The 8,677-nt window shown below is 35.5% G+C and overlaps 1 non-coding gene across 1 annotated transcript; it reads right to left on the bottom strand.

Moving 5' to 3' along the window:
- Window positions 1–8,267: 8,267 nt before the first annotated feature.
- LOC115801650 (U6 spliceosomal RNA) lies at window positions 8,268–8,374 on the bottom strand. The gene has a single exon (XR_004021965.1). It is a non-coding gene; the product is annotated as a U6 spliceosomal RNA (small nuclear RNA).
- Between the last annotated feature and the right edge of the window lie 303 nt (window positions 8,375–8,677).

Raw genomic sequence — 8,677 nt, forward strand, 5'->3', positions numbered from 1 at the left:
TAAAGATTGAGGTTTTCAGCTGTAGTTGCCTGCCATTTCAAGACAAAAACAATCAGCATAAGGACCATTGTAAAAGGAAAGGAAATGTGTGAACTAGTCACTGCAAGTACACCAGCAGGCACGAAAACCTTCTACTTTTTTGTGAAATACCTTTTACTCTTGTATTGAATGCAGATTTTCTGTGGGTGCAGGATACCTATAGACTCTAATATGATTCGAGAAAAAGTGAAGTCATTATATGGCAACTTAAAACACAAGCAAGGTGAGGGATCAAAAGATGGATAACCAGCAAAGGATGGTTTGATGATTTTAGAAAGAAGTTTGGCTTAAAAAAATGTCAAGATAACAGGAGAAGCAGTTTCTGCCAACCAAGAGGTAGTAGACAGGTTTCCAGGCAACATTAAGAAAATCACTGAGGAGAAAAAATATCTGCCTCGACAAGTTTTTAATGCAGACAAAAGTGCCCTATCTGGAAAAATAAAATGAAATAAAAGCCACAAAGGACATTTATTAGTAAGGAGGAGAATCAAACACCAGGATTTAAGGCAGGAAGGAATAGGCGAACTCTACTGTTTTGTGAAAATGCAATTGGGTTTATGATCAGAACTGCCTTTATATATAAAGCTGCTAACCCTGAGCCTTGAAGGGAAAAGAAAAACACCAGCTGCCAGTCTTTTGGTTGTACAACAAGAAGGCCTGGACAATGAGAACACTTTTCCTGGATTGGTTCCATTGATACTTTGTCCCTGAAGTCAGGAAGTACCTTGCCGGTAAGGGACTGCCTTTTAAAGTTCTTTTGATATTGGACAATGCACCTGGCCACCTAGAACTCCATGAGGTCAACACCAGGGACACTGAAGTAGTCTACTTGCCCCCAAACACAACGTTGCTAATTCAGCCTCTAGATCAGGGGGTCATAAGGACATTTAAGGCTCATTACACAGCATTCTGTGGAGAGGACTGTCGATGCTGTGGAAAAAAATCCCAATAGAGAGAACATCATGAAAGTCTGGAAAGATTACAACATCGAAGATGCCATCGTTGTTATAGTAAAAGCCGTGAAAGCCATCAAGCCCAAAACAATAAATTCCTATCAAAGAAAACTGTCTAGATGTTGGGCAGGCTTCACAGAATTCTGAAAAAGCCAATCAAGAAAATCATGAGAGAGATTGTGGACATGGCAAAAAAGGTGGGAGGTGAAGAATCTTGGAGAAATTCAAAAGCTAACAGACACCACAACAGAGAAATTAACAGAAGACAACATGATGGTGGTGAGTGCTCTGAACCAGTGCCAGACAAGAAGGAAGAACATGTAGAAGAAGCAGTGCCAGGAAACAAATTGACATTAGACAATCTTGCAGAAGGGTTCTGACTTTTCAAGACTGTTTTTGACTTCTTTTATAACATGGACCGTTCTATGATATGGGCACTAAAAGTAAAGCGAACAGTGGAAGAGGAATAGGTATCTATAGAAATATTTTTAGAAAAATACCAAAAAAGTCAGACAGAAATTACAATGTATTTCCATAAAGTTACACTGAGTGTGTCTGCCTCTCCTGACTCTCCTTCCACCTTTTCCAACAATTCTGCCTCTGCCAGCCCTGAGACATCAAGACCAACCCATCTTCTTCCTCCATCTCCTTAGCCTACTCAACATGAAGTCAATGGGAATAAAGATCTTTATGATGATCCACTTCCACATAATAAATAGTAAATAATCATGATGCCACACAGTTAATAAACCTATCTGTTGTGTATGTGTGTGTCTTTGTATGAAGATCTAATAACTGTACAGCAAAAAATGTATCAGACATCTCTGCATCATCACCAACAGCATTACCTAAGTTTTCATCGTGTAGAACATTGTATACAAGACTTGTACTGAAGAGGATAGCCTATCCTACACAGGCATAAAGTAAGTGATATTTAATATAAAACTAGTAATATCTTAGTTTTCTTACTGTTTTGTTTTGTTTTCAAAGAATTATATTACTGTAGCATATGCTCCGCTCTCATAATTGGAGAAACTACATACCAGCCTATCATCGCAAGTAAGCACTTTGTTTTAAGGAAATGAAACAATGTTTCCAAGACTGTATTATGAATATGACTAATACTGTATGGCATAAACATGTTCAATGATTTATTTATTAGCATATAGGCTAGGCGACCATAAAGAAAGCATATTGCTTCTTCTTTGTTATCAATGCATGAATCGTTATACCTGTAAATAAATATGAATTTCTTTTTCACATTATCTTTTAATTTTTGATGTCTAGTGTTAATAATACATATAAGATATATATTATTTTGTATCATATAAGACAATTTGATATAGGTATTGATAGACAATTCATTTTGTAAACAGATGATGTAAACTTAGGGTATCGATAAATACAACACAGTACTATAAATGCATTTTCTCTTATGATTGTCTTAATAACATTTTCTCTTATCTAGCCTACTTTAGTGTAAGAATACAGTATATAATACATATAACATATAAAATATGTGTTAATTGACTGCTTATGTCATCAGTGAGGCTTTCAGTCAACAGTAGGCTATTAGTAAAGTTTTGGGGGAGTCAAAAGTTATATGCAGATTTTCAACTGTGTGGGGAGTCAGTGCCCCAACCCTAGCATTGTTCAAGGGTAAACTGTATAACAAAATACTAATAATTAATGAAAATTATTAACTTGAGTTATACTATCAACACAGATGAAGGTCATAAACTAATGAACTGAAAAAACAAATTATACAAAACTATTTGTTATAAAGTATTTAACTTTAAAATCTACAATGCAAAAATGTAAAATGTCTGTGGATACACACATATGTATTAAAAGTTTGAGAATGTAATAATGAAATGTAATATGTATGAAAATGTAATAATACCATCCTTTGTGGAAGGAGGAATGAAGAGGAAAGGACATGAGTTAGGGAGTTTTAAAGGAGCTTCAATATGTTGTGCGCTTTATATTTTAAGCTGGTTGGTAAACCATGTATGTGTACAATATTATACTCTTTGGCATTTCTTTGAAAAATTAATGATAGTATAAAATAGTAGAACATGTTTCTTCATTTAAAAATGTATTAATGGTTGTCAGTTTGGGAAGAAAAAAGATATTTTTAAAAAATCAGAAATGACAAAATGTATTTATGTTGCAATAAAACTGTACAGTGTGTCTAATAGGACTACGAGCTTTTTATCTGCCTTCTGCAGTCTTAGTGCTCAAAGTGTAGTGATGACAGCCACTGAATATTGCTCAATATCTGAACCATAATTAGGATGATTTTGAGATAAAAAGGTAACACCATGGTGGTTTTTTAAATAATTGTTGCTTTTTCTAACACCTCTCAAATAGAGATAAAAATTAAATGAGCATATTTCTTTAGAAGCAATATATTTCCAACTAAGCATTTACTCTTAACTCTGGCTTTGTCTAATACCCAATTTAGTAAAAAGTATCTACTACTCATACAATGAATCAGAGATAATCTTTAACCACCATGTGATCTATAACGTGTCTTCCTGGTGGCTGTTATCTCTGTGCAATAATTTTTATTTGTGGAGAAAATGGAATACTGTGCCCTGTTGTCTTTAGGAAGGCCAAATCTCATAGAGAGCAAATGACTTAGAAAATATTACTATCACAAGAGAATAAATAAAGTATATTTACCTAAAGTATTTATTTATTTATTTATTTATTTATTTGCCATACGCGGGCCTCTCACAGTTTGTGGCCTCTCCCATTGTGGAGCACAGGCCAGACGCGCAGGCTCAGCGTCCATGGCTCACGGGCCCAGCCGCTCCGCGGCATGTGGGATCTTCCCGGACAGGGGCACGAACCCATGTACCCTGCATCGGCAGGGGACTCTCAACCACTGCGCCACCAGGGAAGCCCCTAAGTATTTTTGTTTTTTATGTGCTCAAGTTTTATCTTTAACCTCTTGCATTACCACTACTACCATCCAATACCTTCCTCCGCCCCCCTCGACACACATACACATTCACTTCAGAATTTGGCACTTGCCTATAGTCTCTGTCCAAGATCCTAAATCAACCTCCCATAATTTCTTTTTCCACAAGAATTCATAACCAGTTCTCAAGTCCATCATCTCTATGCCTCTGAGGACCACCTCCTCCACTCATTCTGACATCTCAAGTATCATGATCTTTTAATATACTCAATCTATTATCCTTACTATATGTTTTACAAGCTTATTAGGAATTTCAGACCACTGATGATACTATTTTTTAATCCTCTCCTTCTCTTCACAAATTTTTTATAAAAGTTCTACACACTTATCTCCCATTTATTCTTTCATTCTGCAATCCCTGTCCCATGAAAGTTAAATCCTACCATTTTATTGAAACCATTTTCATGAATATAATCAATCAACATCATGTCACCAAACCCAAGGAATGATTTCAAGAGAAGATTTAGATCTTCTCCAAATATTTAAAAATTTTAAACATAAAAATTTTATAAAATTTCATCCTTGTGACAATTTTAATGGCACCGTACATTTTAATATATCAACTTATCAGAATATTATTTCCTTATTTTAGTACCTATTTTGTCCACTTGATTGCAACCCTCATGGTTTTCAGTTTTGTACCATTTTCCAGGTAGCTGACAATAACTTCTTCAATGTTGAGTAAATTTTGGGTCTTACTGCTCGATTTCCACCTTCTTGAGTTTTTTCTTGACTTTTATGACACCACAATTTTCTAATTTTTTTCCTATCCCTACCAGTTTCCCTTCTCTGTCTCCTTAAAGACTCCTCCTCCTTTACCTAACTACACATGGGAGAATTCCTTAGAACTTTATCCAAAATCATCATTTCTCTTCAGGTTAATCTCTCTACTTAGATGATATTATCCACCCTAACAGTTTTGATTATGAATAATATACTAAGGACACCAACATTTATATACCCTCTCTTCTGAGGAGTCTCATTATGATGGCTTAAGTGAATACTTACTCATTATTTCAAAAAGGTTTGTATCCTTCTCCAAAATGATTCCTCTTCTACTGTACAATGTGGTAAAAAGATATGGGATAAAAGAATGTTAACTACACATTTTTAAAAGCCCTAAAATGTTTATAATGTTTGACTGAATAGATGCATTTTTAAATTTTTCTTAAAGCAATAAGCACATACACTGTTAATATTTTATATACTTACATACTGTCATATATTTTATATATTTGTCATATTATTTTATGACAGATATTTATTATAGTTATCATTATTTTGTATTTGACATTATATTCATCATGTTTCTGAAAACTTGGATATCTCCTAGTCTTTATCAGTCAGGGTTTGGTGAAGCAATTTGGGCATACAGAGACTAAAAGTATAGTTTATAAAAACAAGAAGAAGAAAATTAAAAATTAATGCTATGGTAAGATGTATATAATGCATAATTTACTAAAAAAGTAGTGTTCAATGAATAGAATATTCATAACAGTGGTCTTTTCTATTAATAAAAATTTATGACATAAATATAGCAATATCAAGAGAAATAAGATAGAAAGTAAAAGAGAGAGCAAAGAAAAAATATAAAGATAGTAACTGTGTGATTTAACAACTGTTTCTACATTTATGTATTATATTCCTTAGACAGCTGTAGTCATGTTTTTTCTTTCCTTTTAATGAACGTAAGAGAATCAGTCCTTTTCTTTTATTATAAAGCTGTCTATTTTGGTGAAAAACTGTTATACCTAAACTGATCACTCAATTTATAAAAGTTAGCAAGAAGTTAACAAGATTTTACTTTGTGAATTCCTAGTTTTTCTGTAGTTTAAAAGATGAACAAGAGAGTCTCATTCCTTTCCATCATGGGGCCAACAGTGAAACAGCAGTTTGTTTGAAACATATATGTAGATATAACTCCAAAAGAGTTTCAAATATGAATATGAATCAAAGTCACCCTCAACAGTCACAGCGAGTGTTCATTATGGATATTAAGATACTGTTTTATTATGTAAAAGCAATTAAAATTAAAGATAACAACTGATTCATATGTATGAGTCAGGAGTAAGTTATACTTTTTGAGAAGAATCATTGCTTACTTCATTAGAATCATTTTGACTGCTACCATACAGAGCTTATATATGGAATTTCTTATTAAAAATTGAAGTACTAATATTGGCACATTAATAGTGCCAGTTTAAAAAATATATCTCATCCTTTGCCCTCTATTAATTTGGTGAGATTTTCTATTCCTGTAAAATGAGCTAGTTAAGAGTAAAATTTTAAATAATTTTTTTTCAATTTCACTCACAGTCACAATTATGACATAAGACAATTATAATAAAAGTACTGTGTTTTGGTGTTTTGTTTTCATTTTTTCTTTCTTGAAAGATGCCCAAATTCAGAAAACAAAAATAAAATATAGCCACTATCACCTATGTCCAGAAGTTCAAAATGCTTTTACCTCTGCTGTTTGCTATAAATTTATTTAGACTAGAGTTGCATAAAGCAAAATCTGAATCCTGCTTTAAAGTCAGTGATGGGGAACTAATGTTAAATTTGCTCTGTTATATTAATTAAACAGGGAGACCATTCACTGATGTGGCTCTAATACCTTGGCTGCCTACTGTAACCAAAACGAAATTAAGCCTGTAAATGCCTCAAGGTTACGACATCAAAACGCTAAGGAAAACCAAGTCCAAAGGCCAACGAGGCTACAAGCTGTAGCCAATCAACAATTTTCTTACTTTGCTTCTACCTTCTCTCTATAAAAGTCGGTCTCGGAGCTCCTGTCAGCTGGAGTGCTAGTAACCACTTCAGGTTTGGCACTGCCGAGTCAAATAGATTTTCGCTCAAAAAAATTCTTAAATTTTAAAATATACCTCCGTTTATCTCTTAACACTTCTGGTTTTAAAAGAAGGGACCAAAGGAGGCCCCTGAGGGTCCCCAGGAGCAATGAGCAACCAGGCTGAGGTACCTTTAAGCCGCTTAAGTTCCTCTCTTTCTCGCTGCCTCGGAGCTGGTGGATAAATAACTCTCAGATACCAGATTTTAGCTCTGCAGCTTTTGCATTATGAGCTTTCAGACTCTATTTGCGCACTTCTTTTTCGGGCGGGGCTGGGTCCGGAAACAACCGGAGTCTGACTGGGTCTGACTAAAAAGTCAGACTGCTTCCGGGGTCAGACTGGGTCCAACTGAGAAACCCCGCCGTTTCCGGAGTCAGACTGAATCCGACTTAAAAACTGCGCTGAGTCAGGGTCAAAGTGGGTCCGACTTAAAGTGAACGGGGTCTAGTGTGCAGCCTCAGGTAAATTAAAATTTGTTTTAAGGCTGAACAAGCAGTTTAAATTTACCACAGATAATCTTGAATTACGGTGGCTGCAGTGGAGAAATTGGAACCATTTTAGGTAAGCTTATACGTATTTGATGTACCCTAGAGAAAAGCATTTTCTTCTACATCACCTTTTATTATTACTTTAAAATGTAAAATGTCTTTTAAAGGGAAAATGTCATTCAGGAATCTCCATTTTCTTCACTACTGTGAAGTAGTCTTTTTTTTTTTAATTAAATTAAGTATCTGAGGACATAGAGAATTGTTTTTCAGACGATAGAAAAAAAAACCACCGTTCAAAAAAGTCACAATCTACCATAATGACATAAAAATATTCTTGAGAGGGCTTCCCTGGTGGCACAGTGGTTGAGAGTCCGCCTGCCAATGCAGTGGACTTCGCTGGTCCGGGAAGATCCCACGGGCCGCGGAGCTGCTGGGCCCGTGAGCCATGGCCGCTGAGCCTGCGCGTCCGGAGCCTGTGCTCCGCAACGTGAGAGGCCAAAACAGTGAGAGGACCACGTACCGCAAAAAAAAAAAAAATATATATATATATATATATATTCCTGAGAATATAATTTTATTAAACAAATTATAATATTAAATTACAGCTTTTTTTTTTAAATTGGGATATAGCTGCTGTACAATGTTGTGTTAGTTTCTGCTGTACAATGAAGTGAATTAGCTACAAGTATACCTATATCCCCTCCCCCTTGGACCTTCTTTCCACCCCCCACCTCTCCCATCCCCCCTCCATCCCACCCATTTAGGTCATCACAGAGCATGGAGCTGAGCTCCCTGTGCTATACAGCAGGTTCCACTAGCTATCTGCTTTACACATGGCAGTGCACATAGGGCAGTCCCAATCTCCCAATTCATCCCACACCCCTCTCCCCACTCCCATGTCCATTCTCTGTGTCTGGGTCTCTATTCCTGCCCTGCAAATAGATTTATCAAAAATATGGAACGCTTCACGAATTTGCATGTCATCCTTGCGCAGGGGCCATGCTAATCTTCTCTGTATTGTTCCAGTTTTACTATATGTGCTGCCGAAGCTAGCACATAAATTACAGTTTAAGAAAATAATACACTATCACCCTTTGACTTTTTGGTCTAAAAATGTAGGGTTTACAAGAGGGATTTTTTGTTTTAACTATGCTTCACTTCCAAAAATTCCAAAATTAATGATGAATATTCAACACAAAATGGCATAAAGAGTGTACCATCTTCTCTGATCTACGAATTGATGGTCTCATCATGTGGTATATTTGCCTTTAAATATGTGACCACAAATCTATCGTGAAGACACTGCCCACTTTTTTTTCCTACTCTTTAACAGTGCCATGTTACTCAACTAGTTATACT

The sequence above is a fragment of the Delphinapterus leucas genome, chromosome 3, assembly GCF_059928025.1.
Source record: "Delphinapterus leucas isolate spDelLeu-1000000601 "Yukka" chromosome 3, BTC_Dleu_Yukka2, whole genome shotgun sequence".
NCBI classification, from domain to species: Eukaryota; Metazoa; Chordata; class Mammalia; order Artiodactyla; family Monodontidae; genus Delphinapterus; species Delphinapterus leucas.